General features: G+C 39.9%; 1 protein-coding gene across 6 annotated transcripts in view; it reads left to right on the top strand.

Moving 5' to 3' along the window:
* The window catches only part of LOC142844981 (OX-2 membrane glycoprotein-like), a 52,024-nt gene that overhangs the window by 19,422 nt on the left and 16,158 nt on the right, over positions 1-16,444 (top strand). The gene's annotated exons all lie outside the window — the stretch shown is intronic.

The following is a 16,444-nucleotide window of genomic DNA, read 5'->3' as shown; positions in this document are numbered from 1 at the left end:
AATTATAATAAAGAAACTGCTTGGCTGGCCCTCATAGGTTAAAACATAGGTAGGCGGAGTAAACAGAACAGAATGCTGGGAGAAAGAAGCTGAGTCAGGGAGTCTCCATGATTCTCCCACTCCAGGCAGACACAGGTTAAGATCATTCCTGGTAAGCCAGTTTGTGTGCTACACAGATTATTAGAAATGGGCTAGTCCAGGAGCGAGAGCTAGCTGAGAAAAGGCTAGATATAATGGGCCAAGCAGTGTTTAAAAGAATACAGTTTCTGTGTAATTATTTCGGGTAAAGCTAGCCATGTGTGCGGCTGGGTGCCAGGGACGCAGCCCGCCGCTCCTACTACTACAGAGTGGTGCCCAGACGTGATGGACTATATCCACTTAAAAACCTGAGAAGGCTTAAAAATAAGGGAGAGAGTTTAACACAGATTTTTACTGTTTGTTGGTGGCGTGCTGTAGAGAAATTTCCTGATTCGGCAACAGCAGCAGAAAAAACGCTGTGTCATTTTAAAGTGCAGCTTCTTGGGGCTGTGCTGCCAGCGTGAACTCTGGCTTTGAAGCATTTCAATGGCTTTTATGGGACTGGATGTTTGTGTTCCCGCTTGGGATTGGAAGGAGAGTGCTCTGAGACAGTGCCGATGGCTCAGAGCTCCCCGCCTGCACCTGGGCAGATGGCTGAATCAGGCTTAGGCAGGCAGAAGAGCATGGCAGATTCCTGCCGACAGAGACATGTTTTCAGACTGCGCAGTGCTCTGCGTGTCAGATTTGGATGTAACTTGGATGAAAAGAATTTCTGTGCTGCACGCTCAGTCTCAGAATTAAAGTGCTGAGTGCCGCTCCTACCTGGCGGCCCCAGAGCTACCACAAAATGGTACGTCCTCCATTTTGAAATTTTCCTGACTCAGCAGCAGGAAAAAACTGGCTGTTTTAAAATGCCGGCTTTCTGAGCTGTGCCGCCATTGCGATCTCTGTCTGGCTCCTGCGGGAGACAGAGTTTTTGAATGGAGCATTTGGAGTAATGTGCTACTGCTTGGTTGATGGCAATGTGGACTGCTGTGTGCCTGGAACTGTGTGTGGCTCAGGGGCACAAAATGGCTCTGAGGCAGGAGCTGCTCAGCTCCGCCATGATAAACTGTGCTGGTCTCAGGCAGGAACTACCATAATTACCATAAAAACAGCGCAGTTAAGGTTTTGACTGGGCAGGACACAGACGGTACCGTATTACCTGTACATGGTGCAACTTAAGTTTTTAAGAACTGCTTAACATTTTAAGAAATGCTACTGGATAGTAAAAATATTACAGATTCACAATAAAACAGATTCAGACATAACAGACCTCAATGGATCACAGTGTTAGATTAATGTATGTAGGCTTGAGAGAGAGAAGAATAAAAATATAGAGAATAAAGTTAATGTCTTTAAAAAAAAGGGTAAAGTCTTTAAAGAGACAAAGTACAGATAGTAATATATTAAAAGAAATAAAGGAAGATAAGCCACATAAAATGGAAAATTCACAGAGAGTCTGGATTATGTACATTGTGTTTTCTTTAAAATTTTTGACTGTGAAGGAGTAAGTACAGAGAGACATTTCATTACATGGGCTGCCAAGCTAAACCAGAATGGATATAAGGGTTTTACGATTTCAAAATTTGGGTCTAAGGATATGATGCTTTGGAGAGGGTCTTCTTTTGTTTTCACAGAGGACCAGACCCTGTGGATTGCATCTATCCCGATACGGTATTATATACCACGACCTCCCGAAAAGTTCCTGTGAACACCCTCAAAAAATTACACTGCTCAACTGCCAACTGAGATAAACCTGGCACACAGGTTACACCCTAAATGATCTGATTAACAGTGCCCCCATTCAGCAGGAAGCAGTTTGGAGAGAAAAAACTGCGCCCATGTTCCCAAAATATTGTTTATAAATGTTCTTTTACATTTAAAGGGGGAAATGATATAGGTATGAATAATTTGCATTGGTGTGGATTTTAAGGTCAATTTTGTTATATGTATATGTATTTCTAATCTTGAATAAGGTGTTGTGATTTTGTAGTTCATTTAAAATGTAATGTATAATTAGGAAATATAGGTTGTTCATGGATAATCATAAATAATAGTCAAGTTTGTAGTCATGTCACTTAGATTTTCTAAATATATAGAGATACATTTCAGTTAGATAGACATTCTTCATATCTTTCAAAGACTGCAGAATATGGCATTTAAAATATTTTAATAACTTAGGGTTTTTCATGACAATGAGACACGTCTGCTCCTGACATCGCCAATCTACTTAAAGAGGAAGATGGGCATCGAAGAGGATCCTTACAGAGTTTGATAGCCATTTGGGCAAGAAACTGCTCTTGCCTGGACTGTTGCATAAACTGGACACAAGAACCCGCAGAGAGAGGACTGCTGAACTTGCCTAAAGGTGAGACGGTCTTTCGGGGTTCATGACTCATGAAAGAGTCTGCAAGACATTCTGCAGGACACAGCAGATAGTGACTGAACTGTCTTTGGAATTTCCTGCTTGATGAAAATGTCTGCTGGGTACTATGGGCCTGAAGGCTGAAGATGGATGCCCCAACGGTACAAAAGAACTTTGGGTGACTGTCCAGGCAGTGAGATGTCTCTGTCATTTCTAGAGTTTTCTTATTTCTTGTTTACTTAGGTAGTATTATAACCTTCTGAAGTCTTTGATGGAGTTGAAGAATGAATAGATAGTTATAGTTTTCCTTAGGTATGATAAAAGATAAAATAGATAAAAATATTGTAACTGTAATTCTTGCTTGATAACTGTTTTGTTATATGTAATTTTACTATGTTAAGTTAAAGCCTTCCTTTTTTTTTTAAACAGAAAAAGGGGAAATGATGGAGGAAGGTCATTGGTTAATTATAATAAAGAAACTGCTTGGCTGGCCCTCATAGGTTAAAACATAGGTAGGCGGAGTAAACAGAACAGAATGCTGGGAGAAAGAAGCTGAGTCAGCGAGTCGCCATGATTCTCCTACTCCAGGCAGATGCAGGTTAAGATCATTCCTGGTAAGCCAGCTTGTGGGCTACACAGATTATTAGAAATGGGCTCGTCCAGGTGCGAGAGTTAGCCGAGAAAAGGCTAGATATAATGGGCCAAGCAGTGTTTAAAAGAATATAGTTTCCGTGTAATTATTTCGGGTAAAGCTAGCCGTGCGGCCAGCTGGGTGCCGGGGACACAGCCCGCCGCTCCTACTACTACTCACACTGTCTCATGTACAGACACATATGTATACATGTACAAACATGCACATATGTATAAGGACATGAAGAAGTAGAGATATTAGATTTTTTTTAAAAAATCTGTAATAAGAAATATTTGTATAAATCAGCTATTTTTGATGAAGTAAACCAATATTATATACATGTCTGATCAAGCAATCAAACAATGAAGCCAAGTGCAATGCTCCAAGTCTTTAATCTCAGGCATTGGGAAGCAGAGGCAGACTGATCTCTGTGCATTAGGGACCAGCCTAGTCTATACAGTGAGGTATAGGACAACCAGAGCTATATAGTTCAACCCTGTCTTGAGAGAACAAACAGCAACAACAAATCAAACAATGCTGACCATCTCCACCCTAACTTTCATGCTGGGAAGGAATCTGACAGATTCCCTTTCCCTTACTTCTTACATTTTGTCATTTATGGTTTTTTTGTTGAATTTTTCTCCTACACAAAGAATTTGCTTTTTTCTTTTTTTTTCATTTTTTTAAATTTTAAAAACTTAACAAGTTTCCACCTCTTCCCAGCCTCCCATTTCCCTCCCTCTACTCCCACCCTTCTCCCCCTCCTCCCACCCTTCTCCCCCTCCCCCCACTCCTTTCCCCCTCCTTCTCCAGTCCAAAGAGCAGTCAGGGTTTTCTGCCCTGTGGTAAGTCCTAGGTCCTCCCCCCTGTGTCCATATCTAGGAAGGTGAACATCCAAACTGGCTAGGCTCCCACAAAGCCAGCACACTAAGCAGGATCAAAACCCCATGCCATTGTCCTTTGCGCCTCATCAGCCCTCATTGTTCGCAATGTTCAGAGAGTCCAGTTTTATCCCATGCTTTTTCAGTCATAGTCCAGCTGGCCTTGGTGAGATCCCAATACATCAGCTCCGCTGTCTCAGTGGGTGGGTGCACCCCTCGTGGTTCCGACTTCTTTGCTCATGTTCTCCCTCCTTCTGCTCCTCATTGGGGCCTTGGGAGCTCAGTCCAGTGCTCCAGTGTGGGTCTCTGTCTCTATCTCCATCCATCATCAGATGAAGGTTCTATGATGATATGCAAGATATTCGTCATTATTGCTCTAGGATAGGGTCATTTCAGGTTCCCTATCCTCAGCTGCCCTAAGAGCTAACTGGGGACCTCAGCTTGGGCGCCTGGGAGCCCCTCTAGGGTCAGGTCTCTTGCCAACCCTAAAGTGGCTCCCTTAACTAAGAATTGTGCTTCCTTGCTCCCCTGTCCAGACTTCCTTTATCCCAATCCTCCTGTTTCCCCAAGGCCCCACCTCCTTCCCTTCTAACTTTTCTCTCCCCATCTCCCCTTACCCCATCCCACCCCACCCCCAAGATCCCAATTTTCTCCCTGGCAATTTTGTCTACTTCCCTTAGCCAAGAGGATAACTATGTTTTTCCTTGGGTTCCCCCTCTTACTTAGCTTCTTTAGATTCACCTATTGTAGACTCCGTGACCATTATTTATGGCTATAAACCAATTATGAGTTCATAATTTTTGGGTCTGGGATACCTCACTCAGGATAGTGTTTTCTATTTCCGTCCATTTGCATGCAAAATTCGAGAAGTCATTGTTTTTTACCGCAGCATAGTACTCTAAAGTATATATATTCCATACTTTCGTCATCCATTCTTCCATTGAAGGGCATCTAGGTTGTTTCCAGGTTCTGGCTATTACAAATAATACTGCTATGAACATAGTTGAACAAATGCTTTTGTCATATGATAGGGCATCTCTTGGGTATATTCCCAGGAGTGGTATTGCTGGGTCCAGGGGTAGGTTGATCCCAAATTTCCTGAGAAACCGAAATACTGATTTCCACAGTGGTTGCACAAGATTGCATTCCCACCAGCAATGGATGATGGTACCCCTTCCTCCACAGCCTCTCCAGCAAAGGCTACCCTTGGTGTTTTTGACTTTAGCCAATCTGACAGGTGTAAGATGATATCTCAAAGTTGTTTTGATTTACATTTCCCTGATTGCTAAGGAAGTTGAGCACGACCTTAAGTGTCTTTTGGCCATTTGAAATTCTTCTGTTGAGAATTCTCTGTTCAGTTAAGTGCCCCATTTTTTAATTGGCTTAATTAGTATTTTAAAGTCTAGTTTCTTGAGTTCTCTATATATTTTGGAGATCAGACCTTTGTCTGTTGCGGGGTTGGTGAAGATCTTCTCCTAGTCAGTAGGTTGCCTTTGTGTCTTAGTGACAGTGTCCTTTGCTTTACAGAAGCTTCTCAGTTTTAGTAGGTCCCATTTATTCAATATTGCCCTTAATGTCTGTGCTTCTGGGGTTATACATAGGAAGCGATCTCCTGTGCCCATCTGTTGTAGGGTATTTCCCACTTTCTCTTCTATCATTTTCAGTGTGTTTGGGCTGATATTGAGGTCTTTAATCCATTTGGACTTGAGTTGTGTGCACTGTGATAGATATGGGTCTATTTTCATTCTTCTATAGGTTGACATCCAGTTGTGCCAGCACCATTTGTTGAAGATGCTTTCTTTCTTCCATTGTATACTTTTAGCTCCTTTATCAAAAATGAGGTGTTCATAGGTTTGTGGGTTAAAATCATCCAGGTCTTCTATACGATTCCATTGGTCGACTTCTCTGTTTTTATGCCAATACCACACTGTTTTCATCACTGTAGCTCTGTAATAGAGTTTGAAGTCAGGGATGGTAATGCCTCCAGAAGATCCTTTATTGTATAGGATTGTTTTGCTATCCTGGGTTTTTTGTTTTTCCATATAAAGTTGATTATTGTCCTCTCCAGATCTGTGAAGAATTTTGATGGGATCTTGATGGGGATTGCATTGAATCTATAAATTGCCTTTGGTAGAATTGCCATTTTTACTATGTTGATCCTCCCAATCCAAGAGCAAGGGAGGTCCATCCATTTTTTGGTATCCTCTTCAATTTCTTTCTTCAATGCCTTAAAGTTCTTGTCAAATAGATCTTTCACTTCCTTGGTTAAATTTACCGCAAGATATTTTATGGTGTTATGGCTATCGTGAATGGTGAAGCATCTCTGATTTCCCTCTCAGTTTCCATATCCTTTGTGTATAAGAGGGCAACTGATTTTTTGGAGTTGATTTTGTATCCTGCCACATTACTAAAGCTGTTTATCAGCTGTAAACGTTCTTTGGTGGAGTTTTGGGGGTCGCTTAAGTACACTATCATATCATCTGCGAATAACGAAAGTTTAACTTCTTCCTTTCCAATTCGAATCCCCTTGATCCCCTTATGTTGTCTTATTGCTATTGCTAGAACTTCAAGCACTATATTGAAGAGGTATGGCAAGAGTGGACAGCCTTGTCGTGTTCATGAGTTAAGCTGGATGGCTTTGAGTTTCTCTCCGTTTAATTTGATGTTAGCTGTCGGCTTGCTGTATATAGCTTTTATTATATTTAGGTATGACCCTTGTATCCCTAATCTCTCCAAGACTTTTAACATAAATGGATGTTGAATTTTGTCGAATGCTTTTTCAGCATCTAAAGAAATGATCATATGGTTTTTTTCTTTATTTATATGCTGGATTACATTGATAGATTTTCGTATGTTGAACCAGCCCTGCATCTCAGGAATGAAGCCTACTTGATCATGATGGATAATTTTTCGGATGTGTTCTTGGATTTGGTTTGCCAGTATTTTGTCGAGGATTTTACGTCGATGTTCTTGAGTGAGATTGGCCTGTAATTCTCTTTCCTGGTTGAGTCTTTGTGTGGTTTTGGTATCAGAGTAACTGTAGCTTCATAAAAGGAATTAGGTAATGACCCTTCTGTTTCTATATTGTGGAATACATTAAAGAGTATAGGTATTAGCTCTTCTTGGAAGTTCTGGTAGAATTCCGCATTGAAACCATCTGGTCCTGGGCTTTTTTTGGTAGGGAGGCTTTTGATAACCGCTTCTAATTCTTCGCGACCAACAGGTCTGTTTAGATTGTTCACCTGGTCCTGGTGTAACTTTGGTATATGGTATTTGTCTAAAAAAGTGTCCATTTCTTTTACATTTTCCAGTTTTGTGTTATACAGTCTTTTGTAATAAGATCTAATGATTATCTGAATTTCCTCTGTGTCTGTGGTTAGGTCCCCCTTTTCATTTCTGATCTTATTAATTTGCGTATTCTCTCTCTGCCGTTTGATTAGTTTGGATAGGGGTTTATCAATCTTGTTGATTTTCTCCAGGAACCAGCTTTTTGTTTTATTGATTCTTTGGATTGTTTTCTGTGTTTCTATTTTGTTGATTTCCGCCCTCAGTTTGATTATTTCCAGTCTTCTACTCCTCCTAGGTGAGTCTGCTTCTTTTTTTTTCAAGAGCTTTCAGGTGGGCTGTTAAGTCTCCAATATGTGCTTTCTCTGTTTTCTTTAAGTGGGCACTTAGTGCTATGAACTTTCCTCTCAGGACTGCTTTCATAGTGTCCCATAAGTTCGAGTATGTAGTTTCTTTATTTTCATTGAATTCCAGGAAGACTTTAATTTCTTTCTTTATTTCTTCCTTAATCCAGATATGGTTCAGTAGTTGACTGTTCAGTTTCCATGTGTTTGCAGGCTTTCTGAGGGTATCATTGTTGTTGAATTCCAACTTTAATCCATGGTGATCTGATAAGACACAGGTGGTTACTAATATTTTTTTGTAACTGTGTAAGTTAGCTTTGCTACCGAGTATGTGGTCAATTTTGAGAAGGTTCCATGAGCTGCAGAGAAGAAGGTATATTCTCTCCTATTTGGGTGGAATAATCTATAGATGTTTGTTAAGTCCATTTGCTTCATTACCTCCATTAATTCTCTAATTTCTCTGTTAGGTTTCTGTTTGATTGACCTGTCCATTGGTGAGAGAGGAGTGTTGAAGTCTCCTACTATTAGTGTGTGTGGTTTGATGGCTGCCATGAGTTTTAGTAATGTTTCTTTTACGTACGTGGGCGCTTTATATTAGGGGCGTAGATATTCAGGATTGAGACTTCTTCCTGATTAATTGTTCCTGTTATGAGTATAAAATGTCCCTCTCCATCTCTTCTGATTGATTTAAGTTTGAAGTCAACTTTGTTAGAAATTTGTATGGCCACACCTGCTTGTTTCTTAGGTCCATTTGCTTGATAAGCCTTTTCCCAGCCCTTTACTCTGAGTAGGTGCCTGTCTTTGTGGTTGAGGTGTGTTTCTTGTAAACAGCAGAATGTTGGATCCTGTTTTCGTATCCAATCTCTTGGCCTGTGCCTTTTTATAGGTGAGTTGAGTCCATTAACATTGAATGATATTAATGGCCAATGGTTGTTAACTCCGGTCACTTTTTTAGTAGTAGGGTTTGTGGTTTTCCCTTCTTTGAGTTGCGCTGGTGAAGGGTCTCTAGATGACTGAGTTATTGTGGGCATTGCTGGACTCCTTGGTTAGTGATTTTCCTTCTATTATTTTCTGTAAGGCTGGATTTGTGGCTACGTATTGTTTAAATTTGTTTTTATCCTGGAAAATTTTGTTTTCTCCATTTATAGTGAATGAAAGCTTGGCTGGATATAGTAGTCTGGGCTTGCATCCATGATCTCTTAGTTTTTGCAGTACATCTATCCAGGACCTTCTGGCTTTCATGGTTTCCATAGAGAAGTCAGGTGTATGTCTGATAGGTTTACCTTTATAAGTAACTTGGCCTTTTTCCTTTGCAGCTCTTAATATTCTTTCTTTATTCTGTATATTTTGTGTTTTGATTATTATATGGCGAGGGGATGTTTTTTTTTTTTTTTTGATCCAGCCTATTTGGTGTTCTGTATGCTTCTTGAACCTTCATAGGTACATCTTTCTTCAGGTTGGGAAAGTTTTCTTCTATAATTTTATTAAGTATATTTTCTGCTTGAGCTGCCCTTCTTCTCCTTCTTCTACTCCAATTATTCTTGGGTTTGGTCTTTTTATTGTGTCCCAGATTTCCTGAATGTTTTGTGATGAGAATTTGTTGGTTTTGCTGTTTTCTTTGATCAGTGTGTTTATTTACTCTATGGTATCTTCAGTGTCTGACATTCTTTCTTCTATCTCTTGTAATCTGTTGTTAGTACTTGTCTCTGTAGTTCCTGTTCGTTTACCCAGATTTTCCATCTCCATTCTTCCCTCGGTTTGTGCTTTCTTCATTGCTTCCATTTCATTCTTCAAGTCTTGAACCACTTCCCTAACCTGTTTGATTGCTTTCTCTTGTTTCTCTTGGTTTTCTTGCGTGTCTTTGAGCGATTTATTCATTTCCTCTACCTTTTTGTTTGTAATCTCTAATTGTTTATGGCAGTTTTTCACCTCCTGTTTAAGGTCCTCTATTATTTTCATATAGTTCACTTTTGAGTCGATTTCTTCTATTTCTTCTGGAGTAGGGTGTACAATTCTTATTTCGGGATCCCTGGATTCTGGTGGTGTCATGTTGCCTTTCAGGTTGTTGGAGGAATTCTTGCATTGGCGCCTTCCCATCTCTTCCTTCAAATGGAGCCAGGAGAGGCCTGGTGTCTTGGTCCAGTCTTTGCTGTGATTGACTCTCTGGGTATATCTCTTCAGTATAGTAGCAGGAACCATTCCCGTCCAGATGGGATTCCTCAGCAACTAAACAGGGCCGCCGGTAGCCCAATGCTCCAGGGCCAAAAGGATGAATGGAGCCGGGGGTGGGGGGTATCCAGGTGCGCACAGGTAGCCTGGCGCAGGAGCTGAAGGTGCCCGGGCTCCCTTACAGGGGACCCTGAGGCCTGCCCGCTTAGGCAGGCACTCACCGCTCTGGGTGGGTAGCCTTAGTGTAGGAGCTTAAAACTGTTCTTGAGAACTGGTCCTAGCATACAGCAGGGCAGGGTTGGGGAGGGGTGCTGGGGGGCTGGGTCTTTGGAAAGAAAGACAGCCCTGCAGAAGGAGCTGGGGGAGGGGGGTTTGTGCTCTCTTCCGGGACAGTCAGCCCCTGGATAGCACACACTCACCCGTCCAGATGGGATTCCTCAGCAACTAAACAGGGCCCTCGCTTTTTTCTTTAGTTGAGGCTTGTAGATAGACATTGTAATATTTTTGTCATGTACTATGTTCATGTTTTAATCAACATTTCCATAGCACTTTAATTCATGTTAGGTAGTTTTGTTCTTTTCACCAATTTTGTGACAGTCATTGACTTTTCCTCATTTTTAATTAGCAAATAATATGCTAGATAGCATTACAACATTTTCAAACATTTCAATAATTCAAAAGTGAAATTTTGTGGTTTCCCTTCTTCCCATTTTCTCCATAGCCCAGCTACCCATTGCTCCTGCCTTAGAACTTCCTTGTTCCCTGTTAATTTTCCTCTTCCATTACTCAATTGTCCCTGTGTTGACACCTCTGATCCACGTCATTACCTACTACTGTTACTCTCTCTCAGTCATCTTTCCAGTATTTGTTAAACTTTTCTCATCCTTAGTCTTATTTACACACACACACACACACACACACACACACACACACACACACACACACACAGGCTATAACCTACATTTGTCCACATTTGGGGCAGAACATGTACATTTTGTTATTCTGAATATGGTTTCTTTTTGCTTAGTGTTCATGCTTTCCAGAACTATCTTTTTCTTAAAGCAAATTTCATGATTCTGTTTATATTTGTGACTGGATAATATTACATTGTGTGCATATATACTATATTTTAATTAGTCACTCATCTGTGGATGGACGTCTAAGTTATGAATGGAACTGCAATAAGCAAGGATATTCAAGTGCATCTATGGTGGAACTTGGAATCTTTTGGGTATTTTCCCAGAAGTATATAGCTGAATAATTTGGTAATTCTCTTTATAAATTTTTGGGGTGCTTCCAATCCAATGTCCATAGTAACTGTATCAATTTTCACCCCCCACAGCAGTGAGTGAGCATTCTTCCTTTTCCCACATCCTCTTGAACATCTGTAGTGCTTTTTCTTCTTAATAGTCCTTTAACTGGGGTGAAGTGGTATCTCAGTTTTAATTTGCATTTCCATGATGACTACAGACATTGAGTATTTTGAAAATTAGTTACTGGAGGGCTAAAAAGATGATTTAGTGGCTAAGATCACTGGCTGCTCTTCTAGAGTATGGAATTGGATTTCTAGCACCTATAAGGCAGCTAAGAACTCACTGCAGTTCCAATTCTACAAGATCTGTTGCCATCTGTTGGGCTTTTAGACAACCATGCATATAAAGTGTCCAGTGGTGAGAGTGGAGTGTTGAAGTCTCCCACTATTAGTATGTGGGATTTAATGTAGGATTTAAGCTTTAGAAGTGTTTCTTTTACATATGAGGGTGCCCTTATATTTGGGGCATATATGTTTAGTATTGAGATTTCCTCTTGATGGATTCTTCCTGTGACTAATATGAAATGTCTTTCTTTGTCACTTTTGATTGAATGTAGCTTGAAGTCTATATTGTTAGAGATTAGGATAGGCACACCAGCCTGTTTCTTCAGTCCAATTGATTGGAAAGTATTTTTTCCAACCCTTTTCTCTGTGGTGATGTCTGTCTTTTTGAATTTTTCACTGAAAAGACCCATAGTCCTTTTCCCCTTGACACTTTATTTTCATTAAGATGGAATTTACTCCATTACAATGTATTGTTTAAAGGTTGTTGATGTCTTCTTAGTACTTTGCAAAAATCACTAATGTCTAGTTACAGAACATTTCCACCGCTCCCTGAAGAACCAAATACCACCAAGATTGGGAAAATTTTCAGGGACTGAAGTGAGTGGTTTTCCTATGGTCTGGTCATCACTGGCTTATTTTCTACGGAGCTGGATTTATCTATTGTGGTTACTTCATACACATGCAATAATATACATGTTGCTATTTGGCTATAGCTTCTTCCATATAGCAGAGCTTTCAAGGGTCATCCATGTGTTAACACATATTGACTCTTCAGTTTTTATATGAGTAAGAAGTATTACATAGTTTAGATATACCACACTTAATTTATCTGTGATTCAGTTCATTGATGTTTGGATTATTCACATTCACATTTTTGGCTACTGTGAACAAATCCTCTTGACCATTTGTGTACAAGGTTTTACATAAGCATATGTTTCAGTTCCCTTGGAATAATAACCCAGAGCTGAATTTGAAGTTATATAATATATTAAATGTTCCATGTTTTCAAGTACTATCAGTGGTCAAACTATTCTAAGTTACCAGAAGTCATGTAAGTATGTTCTTATCTGGATCTTGTTATTCTATTTTTAAAAATGATCATACTAACCATAGTAGTGTGTATGAATTATTGGCATCTCACTGTGGTATTCCATACTTTTTAATCATAACTATTAGATACCCATTCCCTACCTCAAGGGAGCTAGGAAACTAAAATATGTCTCACATGTATATTTCATATGAGTGGAATTGTTGATAAGGTCTTCACGGTGAATGGTCTGATAATTTCTTCCTCCAAAAGTCATTTACTTTGGCTGTGCTTCGTGTTTATGGCAGTCACAGTTTGCTTAATCCAGTTAAAATAAAATAGGAGAGAGTTGGGACTATTGCTCAGTGTTCAAGTGCTAGCTTGCTGTGGACAAGGCTCTGAGTTTGGTCTCTAGCACTGGAAAAAGTGGGAAAGATATAAACAGGATAAAATATGCCCTAGTCTTAGAAAATCCATGGCTCTTTCTGCTCCACTCTTTTTTTTCGAATTTTATTTTATTTTATTTTAATTTATTTATTTATTAAGGATTTCTGCCTCCTCCCCGCAACCGCCTCCCATTTCCCTCCCCCTCCCCCGATCAAGTCACCCTCCCTCATCTGCTCGAAGAGCAATCAGGGTTCCCTGACCTGTGGGAAGCCCAAGGACCGCCCACCTCTATCCAGGTCTCCTAAGGTGTCTGCTCTACTCTTGTCTCCTGGAGTCTAACTATGGAGATTCAAGCCTGAGGTAGATAGTAAGGCTCTTTGCCCTTGCAAATATTTACCTCAGATTTATTACTGCACTTGATTGCTGTAATCTACTCAGCTTTCAAACTCAGTTTTAAGTCTTGTTTAGTAAAACGTGTTTGTAAATGTCAAGCTTGTCATGTGGATTCTTTCTCTTAATATATCTGGACCTTATGAACGCTTTGAGAAATCTTTGATATTTTAATAAGACTTTTAAAACTAATTTCTTCAGATTTTCTTAATAACCACAAAGGGAAACTTGGGCTGAAAATAAGTCTCTTGGAATTAAAGTAATTTTTCTTATACTATTTCATATCAAGCACTTTCCATATTCTTGTTACCATGTTCATAATTAATATGCTTTGAGCCTCCATTTCCAGCAGTATAAGACTGTCATTTTGAATCTTCATCAGACCCTTACACATTCAGTGGAAGTGGTAGAGGTGCTGGCTTACCTATTGTCAAGGACCAGCCTCAACAAAAATACTTCTTACCAGGGTAGGGGCATGGGAATTGAAGAAATATAAGTAAAGAATATGAAGACACATAAAAATAATAAGACAAGAAAACATAGAATGTATTAGGAGGGACTTCCAGTGACTGAAATCCTGAAGTTCACCCCCAATCAATTTTCCACAATTTTATATCCAACATAAACGGGGGGTGGAAGAAGGCAACTAAAGACTTTATTAACATGACACACAGTTGATGGTTTTATCACTCTGAGACACAAAATCACTAGCATTCTGTTATTTAGGTAGCTAAGGTGCCCTGGGACTCTTACACTGAAGACTACCCTTCCCTAGGTGACCTCATAGTTACAGCAGAAGGAGCAGAAGTACATTTGCATATCCTGACCACCTGTCAGGATGGCATGGAGCTGTCAGGCAACCACCTCCTGATTTAGGAGGTATAATTATGCCTGTCAGTCTCCAAACTCTCTGTTTGACAGAGTGAAAATGGGCTGGCATTTTTCAGCCTCCATTACCTACTAAGTACTTTCAATCGCCCTTTTGACAAGTGGTAGAAATATTATTCCCAGTCTAATATTTGGAATTATTTTTATAAGCCCTTTATATTAGGGTAAACATAATATGGATGTTCATATGGCAACTGTGTTAGCTACAGTTTTATTACTGTGAAGAGACACTATGACCACTGTAACTCTTTATTTAAGTATTATTTAAAAGTTTCTTTTAAAAATGTACCAATCACAGCCACTCCTCTCTTCCTTCATTCTGTTCTTCCCCCACTTTCCCTCATCCAACCCTGCATCCACTCCTGAGAAAAGGTAAGGCCTTCTATGGGAAGTCAACAAAGTCTGGCATATCACTTTGAAGCAGGACCAAGGCCATCCCCCTATGTCTAGGCCGTGCAAGGTATCCCTCCAAAGAGAATAGACCCAAAAAGCAGTTCATGTACTAGGAATAAATCCTAGTCTCACTACCAGTGGCCTTACAGACTGTCCTAGAACTGTCAACCACATTCAGAGGGCCTAGTTAGGTCCCATGCAGGTTCTCCAGCTATCAGCCCAGAGTCAGTTTCTCCTGCTGGGCAGTTATCAGCTAAGCTGTCCTCAGGTCTGTGGTCCTTCTGCTGAATGCACCGAATCAGTCACTCTGAAAGCCATCTGGCTTGATTTTCATCCTGGGAGAAAACACAGACATGCCCTTGACCCCATATTATTATGGGATCTGGCCCTTTTCATTTTCCAGTTCAAGGTTCCCTCCATTTGTTTTAGCAAAGGTGGTCTTTGTAGTATTATGCCACAATCTGTCTGCTGCTGATCACTCATAGACATCCGTATTTAGAAAGTTTAGCATAAACAATGCATGATTTAAGGCATTGTGTGGCATCTGAGGATACCATTCCCCTGTTTTTCTCTTTTGGAGTTGTGTTTTTAAGGAGCTATGTGCACGCTCCACAATTCCTTGCCCTTGAGGATTATAAGAAATACCAGTCTTATGAACGATATTCCATTGAGTACAAAAATCTTTGAAAGCTTTGTTAACATATCCAGACCCATTTTCCATCTTTATTACTTTTGGGGTTCCCATGTATAAAAAGCATTTCAAGCAATGAGTTATTACATGCTTGGCGGTTTCTCCAGTTTGTGCTGTGGCCATCACGAATACTGAATACGTATCAATTTTCACATACATATATCTCAATTTTCCAAACTCAGTAACATGAGTACATTCATCTGCCATATATAATTAGGAAGCAGTCCTCAGGGATTTACTCCCAAATGAGGCACACGTAGATATTGTGGGCATCTTTCACATTGCTTAACAATTTGACGAGCAGTTTGTCTGGTCAGTTTATATTGCTTTTTTAAACTTAAGCTGTTTTAATGGTGTATAACATGCAATTGCTGAGCAAGTTCAATCTGAGATAGAACAATTATTTTTGTAAGTTTGTCAGCTAGAGCATTACCTTCAGTTAATGGACCAGGAAGACTTGAATGTGCTCTGATATGTCCCACAAAACATGGTAACTTTCTACGTTGTATGGCTTCCTGAATCTGCTGAAACAATATCTTAATTTGTTCATTGCTAGTTCCTATATATGGCACTGTTTCCAACACTTGAAATGCATTATAAATTTACCAGCTATCAGTATATAGAGTAAAAGCCTTATTAGCAAAATTCTTAAACACTAGAGCTACTGCTCACAGCTCAACTATTTGAGCTGAAGCTGGTTCTGTATATACCATGTGTCCTTTGCCATTGACTACATAATCAGCCTTTCCATTAGATTAGCCATCAGTGAATATCAACAGAGCATCCTTTATGGGATTCTTTGCTAGTGTTTTAGGAAAAATGAATGAATGTTGTTGAGTAAACTGCAGTAACTGATCAGCTGGGAAAAGATTATTAATCTGACCTTGAAACTGAGCAAATGCAATTGCCCAAGAATTATTATTCTGACATAACCATTCAATTTGTTGCTTAGTTTAAGGAACACTGATTACAGCTGGTTCTTTGCCAAAATATCTCCTAGATTCTATTCTGCTCTTCTGTGCTAAGCATGCTACTGCTTCAAAAATAAAGATTTAATATTTTAACTGGTGATTCAGGAAGGTGCAGCCACAGAAGTGGTCCGTTCTGCCATAAAACTGTTGTAGGAGCTAGTCTTGTAGGTAAAACACATGCCTGCCATGTTTGACTGTAATCAATATAGTACACCTGCTGTTCCTGTATAGCCTACTCTCTCTGTGAAAGAGTCTGGCAGCTTTTGAAAGCTGCCTGCTGGAATTTGGATCACTGTCTCCTTTAAGGATTTCACTTAGAGGCTCAAGGTCTCCTGTAAGAAACCTTAAATCAGGCCTCAGTTATT

The sequence above is a fragment of the Microtus pennsylvanicus genome, chromosome 1 (assembly GCF_037038515.1).
Source record: "Microtus pennsylvanicus isolate mMicPen1 chromosome 1, mMicPen1.hap1, whole genome shotgun sequence".
NCBI classification, from domain to species: domain Eukaryota; kingdom Metazoa; phylum Chordata; class Mammalia; order Rodentia; family Cricetidae; genus Microtus; species Microtus pennsylvanicus.
The sequence above is the reverse complement of the archived record's forward strand: the minus strand, read 5'-3'. Positions and strand labels throughout refer to the sequence as shown.